This window comes from Cricetulus griseus, chromosome X (assembly GCF_003668045.3).
Source record: "Cricetulus griseus strain 17A/GY chromosome X, alternate assembly CriGri-PICRH-1.0, whole genome shotgun sequence".
In the NCBI taxonomy this organism is placed as follows: domain Eukaryota; kingdom Metazoa; phylum Chordata; class Mammalia; order Rodentia; family Cricetidae; genus Cricetulus; species Cricetulus griseus.
Window position 1 is genome coordinate 53,019,062 of NC_048604.1, and position 8,863 is coordinate 53,027,924.

Consider the following 8,863-nt stretch of genomic DNA (forward strand, 5'->3'; position numbering starts at 1 on the left):
GAAAGAAACCCACTTTCTTGTATTTTCTAGTATTTAGAGGCCTCTTATATTCCTTGACTTTTGGCCTACTTCCTTCATCTTCATAGGTAGCAGCACTGAATGTTCTCTTTGAACTTTCTTCTGTTATCTCATCCCTTTTGGATGACAGCTATGAAAGATCCTTTGCTCTTAAACTCAGTGTTCATATTATTAGACTGGCCCCACATGGCTAATCCAGGATAATATTCCTATCCAAAGGCACACAACACTAATCATATCTTCAAAGTTACTTTACTGTGCAAGTGGACGCATTCATAGTTTCTAAAGATTAAGGCACGGTCATATTTAGGGGTTATATTTTCTTGTCCAAAGCAATGTTAGTATTGTGATTTTTCACTTACTGAGCCCTAATCCACTAATCTCTATGAAATATGTCTACAATCAGCTTTATTTTGATAAAACTGTTTTATTATATATTTGCAGTGATTTTCATGTAACCTCTAAATCCTTTCCATGAAGACACTTATTGAGCTCTATTTGTTTCCATTCATGCTGATTTAAAACAATAATACAAATGTGGCTATTTTTAAATGCACACACATTACATTTTATAGTGAGATTAAATCTTTCATGAACAACAATCTCTTACCAGATATCAATCTTTTTTCTGTATCTTTACATGGTAGAAGGAATAAGGCAATTATTTGTGATATTATGAGGATAAAGTTCTCATGAAATCACCCTGTCTCTGTGTCCTACATTTTTTAGAAAAGATCTTGAGGGATGGGTTCTAACATAAGCTTTTAAGAGAGATATGACATTCAGAACAGCAAACATTCATAACAGGATTAGTATCCTTATAAGAAGTATCGTGGGAGAAATTGCTTCCTCTAGTTTTCTACTATGTGAAGACATTGCAGGAAGATAAATAACTCACCAGGCACTTGGTCTCCTAGAACATGGTTTTGGATTTCTTTCATATGAGAATAAACAGTTATTAATTATGTCAAAAGTATATAGCAATTATTTACAGCAACAACATAAATTAACAAAAATATTTAATTTTTTGACATTTCATATAATTATGCATTCAGTCCCAGCCAAGAAATTTTGCATATGTAACACACACACACAAACACACACTTAATTTATACACACCAACACACATACATATAAGATACATATAATATATATATATATATATGTGTGTGTGTGTGTGTGTGTGTGTGTGTGTGTGTGTGTGTGTGTAAGCATATATATAAATGTATATGCATATGAGTTTAATAGGAGTTACCACACATTGTACACTGAAGATTGTGTTCCTCCCAGAAACCATAGGTTACCAAAATATACAGTCCAGTGCCTGAATTAAGATAGCTCCCCTAGAGTTCTCTTATAGATGTGTCTGAGAGAGCACCCTCATGCAAGATAGGATATTCCCATTGTTCTTCATCCCACACAAGAACTTGGTAGTAAACCCTATGTAGTTCCAAGTATATGAAATACATAAACAGGTCATATACTTCAGGCACAGGACATGAAGAACTCAAGCTGGTTATCAATGGGAATATTCTTACATGATACCTAATTTTCAGAGTAAGAGAAGGTGTTTTGCAGATTGCTGGGGAAGAAAAATCATCAACAGTCTTATCCAGCAGTCAACCCTATGAGCTACATTAATGTTCAAGGTATGGCCATTGGTGCAATAAGACATGAGTGTTTTTGAGTTAATGGATTACTTTATGATTGCATTTAAGGACAAATGTATATGAGGAAATGCATGTCTGCTACTCTAAATCTTGCCCAAGAATCCATGATTAGCAGTCCCCAGGGTGAATTTATAACTAATATAAACTGAATTGTTCTCTAAATTCTTATACCATTACTCATAAAGTAATGTTCTCAGATGCCTTTAGAGAGGTTCTATTGTGCATTGGACATTGGTTAATGTAGAAACTCACAGCTAGCTCAAGGGAGGAGAATAGGTGGCTGTAAGAGTCCTTAGCTATAAATGGAACATTGATTTCACACACATTGCCCCAAACTTTATAGACAACTGTGGAAGAGGGGAAAGATTATAATGGCCACAAGCTTGGAGTACTGCTATAAAACTGTCTGTTGACCACGACATGGCCAGACCTCTGCACTCATAAAGTCACATCAACTGATTGCATAAGACTGGCACAGGATTAAGCCAGTAAATATTCTAGCATGAATAGGGGACTCCTCCCCTTACTGAGGACATATTGAGAGTTGATAGCTGCTGGAGAAGGAATAGTCAGGTTTTTTTTCCAAGAATATGGGACCTGTTTCTCAGCTGTGTTCCACTTGGTAGATTCACACCCATGAGTATTTGGGCAAATATATTGCTCTCAGTGGGTTACAAAGAAAATAAAAAGGATATGAAGTTGGCAAGTGGGTAAGGAGTGGAATGAGGTCTGGGAGGAGTTAGTGGGAAGAGTACGGGTGAATATGATCAAAATATATTGGCTGCCAATGTGAAATTCCAAAAAATTAGTAACTATTATATTACATAAACTACACTTTATGAAGATTCTGGGTTTATGGGTTTATTCACATTTTATTAATTTAATTAGCTTAATTAGAAAAATTTAAATGCCGTAAATTTTTCTAATTAAGCTAATACTTTCTTTTTTATTCAGTTTGCACACACATTTTTATATCATCAATTCCCTCCTGAAGGAAAAACAATAGTCACACTTTTGTGAAATGTAGGCAAAAATCAATGATTCAGTACTATAACATCATTCGAACAGAATTTGTTGCTTCTGATTCAAAATCTGATGGCTCATCTTGAGGAAATATAATTTTATCAGGCATATAGTCATTCCTCTTTAGATCTGGAAGTTTAAGCTTTCAAAAGCAAGAATTGCAGTGGTGTTTGGCTCAGAAGTTTTTTTATTGCATCTTCTCTTAGACTGGCAGGAGCAAAAACCATGTCTCTGGATCGGTTTTCTTCAGCTTTTATCAACGATGGGTCAGTCAGGTTTTCACCCACACCTTGTAAGTCAAGTATCAATAACTCCTCTCTAGTATATTCATAGGTCCAGTGGCTAAAGGCTAGCATGATGTCTTCCAGAGTGTTTGTTGGAATAATTTCATCAGCATTATTATTACTGTATTTTCTAAATTCTCCTACAGCATTCTTCTACAGCAAGCCAGTGCCGTGATGAATGGAAGCACAACAGGAAAACCTCAAGGAAATTGAAGAGTATGGTATGGTTTTGGGTTTCACCTGATTAAAGGCAAATGTGAGCTTTTGCACGGCTCTCTGTTGTTGTATTTCTCTGAAACAGAGATGAAGAACGATATCATCTTTATAAATACTTGACCATGTGTTAACCACTTCAGAAAGAAAAGACTTAATGATATAAAGATGCCCTGATTTCAGGATATCGTGTTCTGACCAGGTACATTGTACTTTGACTGCTCTTCGTAAACCTTCTCCCCTTTCCTCTTTACTTAAAAACTCTATTTTGGCACAGAGGCCTAGCTGAAACAAAGAAAACATGCTATTATTCAGTATACTGGGAGAACTCTCTTCCAAATGATACACCGTGACAGGCTCACCTCATGTAGGTACAGGTACGAAGGGAATACTCTGTGTCAAGCTCATGAGGTTATTTCTTTTCACAGCTGAATAGTAGTAATTTGTATCCATAACGTAAAGGGTGAAGCAAGACCATTTAATATTCTTCCTTCCAATGGCATTTCTCTGTTTGATAGTCTATGTTATGATAAATCTTTCAGCCAAAAGCTGACTGAGCCCTACCACCACGTGGGCGGTCTCTGCCAGCCACCTGAGTTCTTCCCACTGAGTTAGGGCCCAAAGTAATGCACAGAGACTTGTATTAGGTACAAATGTTGCTTTGCCAATGACTAGGATTCTCATCTGTTAGCTAAGTGTTAATTATCATAAATCTATATATTTTATAAGATTTATCTTATCTGACACTTTACATTGGCTTTCTCCTTTGCCAGTGGATCACATCGTCCTGCTGGAGGAAAAGCAGAGAGGAAAAAGAGCCACTTACTGCTTGTCCTTGCTTAAATATCAGTCTCCTTGCTATGTCACTTCCTGCCTGGATCACCACTTCTCTAATACATTTCCCAGAATCCTCTTTGACTCCTAGTCCTATCTAACTTGTTGCCTCATTGGCCAAACAATACTTTATTCAACAATCAATAAGATGAACATACACAGAAGTACATTTCCCATCAGGTCTATCTCATAACCAATCCTATTGACTTCCCAGGCTCCAAGATTTCTAATTCTTCAAATTCTTTGTTTCTGATGACAATCTTATTCTCCAAGCATGTCTCTGATTCTAAAAATAATCTGTGCTTCTTGCTAAAAGAACACCAAAGGATAAATAGAATTGAAATCATATCAATGACAAACAAAGCTGTTTTTGGAATCTACTTCCAGGAAATCTTCTATAGATGTTTTTTGACTACTGTCTTGTGCTTGTTCGGTGTGTAGAGAAGCAGAAGTTTTATGACATGCATTCTGTCCAGCAGCACCCACATGTTTCAAAGTGTTTTCAGAAGGAGTATCATTGGATAACAGTTCTTTTATTTTGTTTGATGTTTCTTTAACCCTCTGCAATTTTAAACTATCTTTGTGTCCCACAAATGCTCCAAATTCTATGTTATTTCCTTCTGTACCTTTATAGAAAACAGGTCCTGGAGCTTTGGTTGCAGATTCCAAGTGGCTTTTGCAACTTGGCTGGGATGGAGTACTCACAGAAAATTTGGTTGGTGGGGATTACATGAACTATTAGATGGACTGCCTAGTTTCTGATTTTTATTAAATACTTTTAAGATTTCTACCCCATGTTGCCTCTGACATAATTTTGGGGGAGAAACACCACTTGGAAATAAGGAACTACAGGAGGAACCAGCCTCTGAAATGTTGAATTATTTTCTCTGGGGTATCACAGGAAAATCTTTACCAAACAGGTTATACTGAGGGTCTTTTTCATCTTTCATAAAAATGTTACAAAGAAAAGGATGATTACTTTCATGATCACCTTGAGGATGAGAGGGACTCAGTTTATTTACAATGCTATGCTTCTTCCACATAGGTCTTACAGGAACATCTTTAATAAGATTATGGGCCAAGTGTTTGGAAATACTCAATTCTTGAGTGATTTCATTGTGAACTTGGCTAGCTTCTGAAGCTTTCTGGGCTGTGTTTTTAATGTATCTGCTGCCACGGTCGAGAGATCTTGCAGATGACCAATTTGAGAATCTAAAATCTGTAGTGATCTTTTACTGTAGTTTACACGATCTCCAGCTTCTTTAATATGAATGCACATCTGCTCCAAAATTTCAAAAGTGACATGGATTCTCTCTTCACTCTCAGAATGGAATTTATCATCCTTTTCATCAAAATACATCTCAACACACTGCCCTTCAAAGTCATGGAATTTCTTTTGATCTTTTTCTGTTAAGAAAAGTTTTGGCCCATCAGAAGTCTTATCTTTCTTTCTTCTTTTGCATACACAGCAAAACAGAGACATTATATTGCTAAGAATGATACGTTAAGGAGGCAGAACTGATTTTTCATGATAAGCCATAATAAAATGATAACATTGATACTTCTACACAGTATTGGAAATTGCCTTCACTTGTAAATATACATTGCATCAATTTCATATGCATAAACTTCACTAAAATTCATCCAGTATGAATGAAAATCTGTATCTTTAGCAAGATACCAAGATGGTGCTTTGTGAGGAAAAAGTATTGCCTTTCTGGGAACACCAAAACTAAGTAATACAAGAGCCATTATCATACAATGTAGAACATATTAGTCAACATTTTCCCAATCATCATTACATGAGGTCTTACCTGTTGTTTTACAGCTAGAAAATCTAGCAAACACACATACCAAAATATTATATTAAGACAGTTAATTAATCTTCCAGCTACAAAAACATGGTTATCATATGCATTCATAAAGTTCCATTTTGCTCCAAATCTTAGTCCTAATGCAATGAAGAAAAATATTTTGGCAATTGTGTCACTGACATTGAAGTAGTCACTAAACCACACTTTGAGCCTCTGGCTGATTTTCCCAGCTTCAGACATAAAGACCTCACAGACTTTCTCAATAGCATAGGTAAAAATATAAGCAATAACAATCCATTCTTGAACTGAAGATAACTGTTCCATTTGTACAAGAATGTGTTATACCAGAACTTTTCATTTGATGCATGATAAAAGGCATAAAACTTTCTGTGACTGGAAGTTTTTTTGATTTAATATAAATCTCCATTTCATTCTTTCCTTCATTGCTGTCCAAAATCCTTACTTCTTTAAACACTTCCATTGGTATATCTTCTGTTATGTTGTGAAAATTATTTTCACTGTCCTCTGTACTCATCTGATGAGCATCTTGAGATTGCGGGCTATGGAACATATGGTTTTATACTCTAGTCTTAATATGGCAGGTGGGACCAAAACACTTAATATGACCTTATACCAGGAGGTTTTTTTTTCTCATATTCAGCCATCCCATCCACATATCAGATAACATCTGAGTACATTATCAGCTACAAAAGGTCCGAGTCTTGAAGAAACTGCTAATCTAAGGCAGGTTGAATTACTCCAGTTTTTTAGTTCATAAGTGAGTAATTTCATAACTATGGTTTCATCTTGCCTGAAGGATTATTCCAGTAATTCAACTGCCAGTTGGCCAAAATCATTGGAATACTGTTACAGTTCCTCTGAAGTATCATATACCAGGTCAGTCTGCTTTGCTTCATAAGCCATTGAATGATAGATCTTATAGGCAACTAACACTTTAGCCATTGATTCTTCACCATGCTGACATAGAAAGTGGGTCATGACCGGCCTCTTCATAAAGCAAGCCCAAATTAATAATTCATTAAGAGGATAAGGAAAGTGCTTGGTCTCTCGATAGTCAATATCTACATTTCATCTTAGGTTCTTTTCTTCTTCCCTTCTTCCATAGTCTTATCAATCTTTGGTCTGTAGTGTTGGGCTGTTTTAATGAAATGATTGTGTCTCTTTTTTCCTTTTTTATCAGCTCTGTTGCCAAAAGTTTCATGATTCTTTCACAACTGAGGTGTGCTGCTGGATGTATTTTGACCCAACCTCCAGTTATTCCCTCCAAGACTATTACATATTGATTGAAAATGTTTTCCTGTGTATGTGCATCTGTAGGTTCCTCCCATGAGGTATTCAATCACAAGCCAAATATCAATTAGAATGAGCTTGTATCCTGGAGCAAAATTACCCTCTTTGACATCTCAAATGAGATTGAACAGTATGGGATTAGTTGGACCTTGTTTAGTGTTATAAAGTTCTTCCAGTCTGGGAATGGTAAGGAATTTACACATGCTTACTCCATTTTCAATAAGAAGTTTTAAAAAAGAAATTCTATCCATTACAAGAGCATCAAGCATAGCTTGTTCCAAGGATCCAACCAGCGACTGCTGTCCACACACAAATACATGATTTTTTGGCAATATCAACTCAGTCCCATGCCAATGTAAGGATTAGCTGGTCAACTGCAGATGCATTAGCACATTTTAGCAGTGCAGTAAGTATTGCCATATCTATATCTTGATGTTCCTCTGATCCAATGTGGAAAACAGTGTAAGCTCCTTGTTTTTGATTCACTGATATAATATCAGGATCCACTGCATCAGGAAGATTCCCTCCTTCTTCTGTATGCTTATGGATATATGCTAGTAAATCTGTAGCTGTCTGTCCCTTCATACACAATAACTGGAACAGGGGTGCTTTCCTGAAGATACTCTAGTACTGTAAGGATGACATTTGGCCTGCCTTCATATCAAAGCCACTACAAAAACACCTTGACCAATTCTAGCATGAATTCTTTGCTGACTACTGGTTTTTCAAGTTCTCTTCTCATTTTGACTTCTGCCTCATACTTTTCAAAATTGCCATCATCCACCAAGATGAAATGGGAGAGGAGATGATTCAGAACATTTAAAATTTTCAGGGGACTCAATGGGGTTTGATAAGGAGCAACCACATCTCTCCTTACAAGATCATTTCAGTTTTCCATTATTCCCCATGGAGCTATTCCATTACTGCAAATCTTTTGAAATGATCTGGAAGCATGTTCTTTGAGGGCGTCATCAACATGTTTTGCCACACCTGTGTTTACTCATCCAGTTAAAATTCATGCTCCTGTTGTAACTGCAGCTTTAATAAGACCCTTTCCAAGTAACTGCGTGATTCTTGGATGAAGCTCAAATTTCTGCATGCCTCCAGATACAGAAATAACAAGTTTGGGTAACTCATTTTGCCATTCTTTAAGCAGAAGTTGCAGAATTATTTCAGGTTTGGTATCATATGACAGTCTCATATACTTAGCTCTTCAGGAATGAGAACCCCATTGAAAATTGATGACCCCTTAAGTATCTGTTGGGCTCTGTTCTGTGTGCTTTTCCACAGATCATTCTTTTTTGGGGGGGCGTTCGAGACAGGGTTTCTCTGTGTAGCTTTGGAGCCTATCCTGGCACTCGCTCTGGAGACCAGGCTGGCCTCGAACTCACAGAGATCCCCCTGCCTCTGCCTCCCGAGTGCTGGGATTAAAGGCGTGTGCCACCAACCCCCGGCCTCACAGATCATTCTTCTATTGCCTGATTAAAATGTTCACCCAATTTCACATCAGAGTATTTCATGGCACGACTTCCAGTAAAGCAAGCATGTTGCTTGAACAAAGGGCCACAAAAACACTTGACAAGCTTCTGACAGATCTGACATCCTGGAAGACATTGTGAGGGTCTTTGGAGCTTGGTATAATATACAAACACTCCCTCTTGGTCAAAGTGCTCTCTCTACAGGATTTCTGGGACAT

The 8,863-nt window shown here is 36.9% G+C and overlaps 1 pseudogene; it reads right to left on the bottom strand.

Annotated features, from left to right (window-relative positions):
• Window positions 1-7,506: 7,506 nt before the first annotated feature.
• On the bottom strand, window positions 7,507-8,368 carry LOC113837695 (annotated as a pseudogene).
• Between the last annotated feature and the right edge of the window lie 495 nt (window positions 8,369-8,863).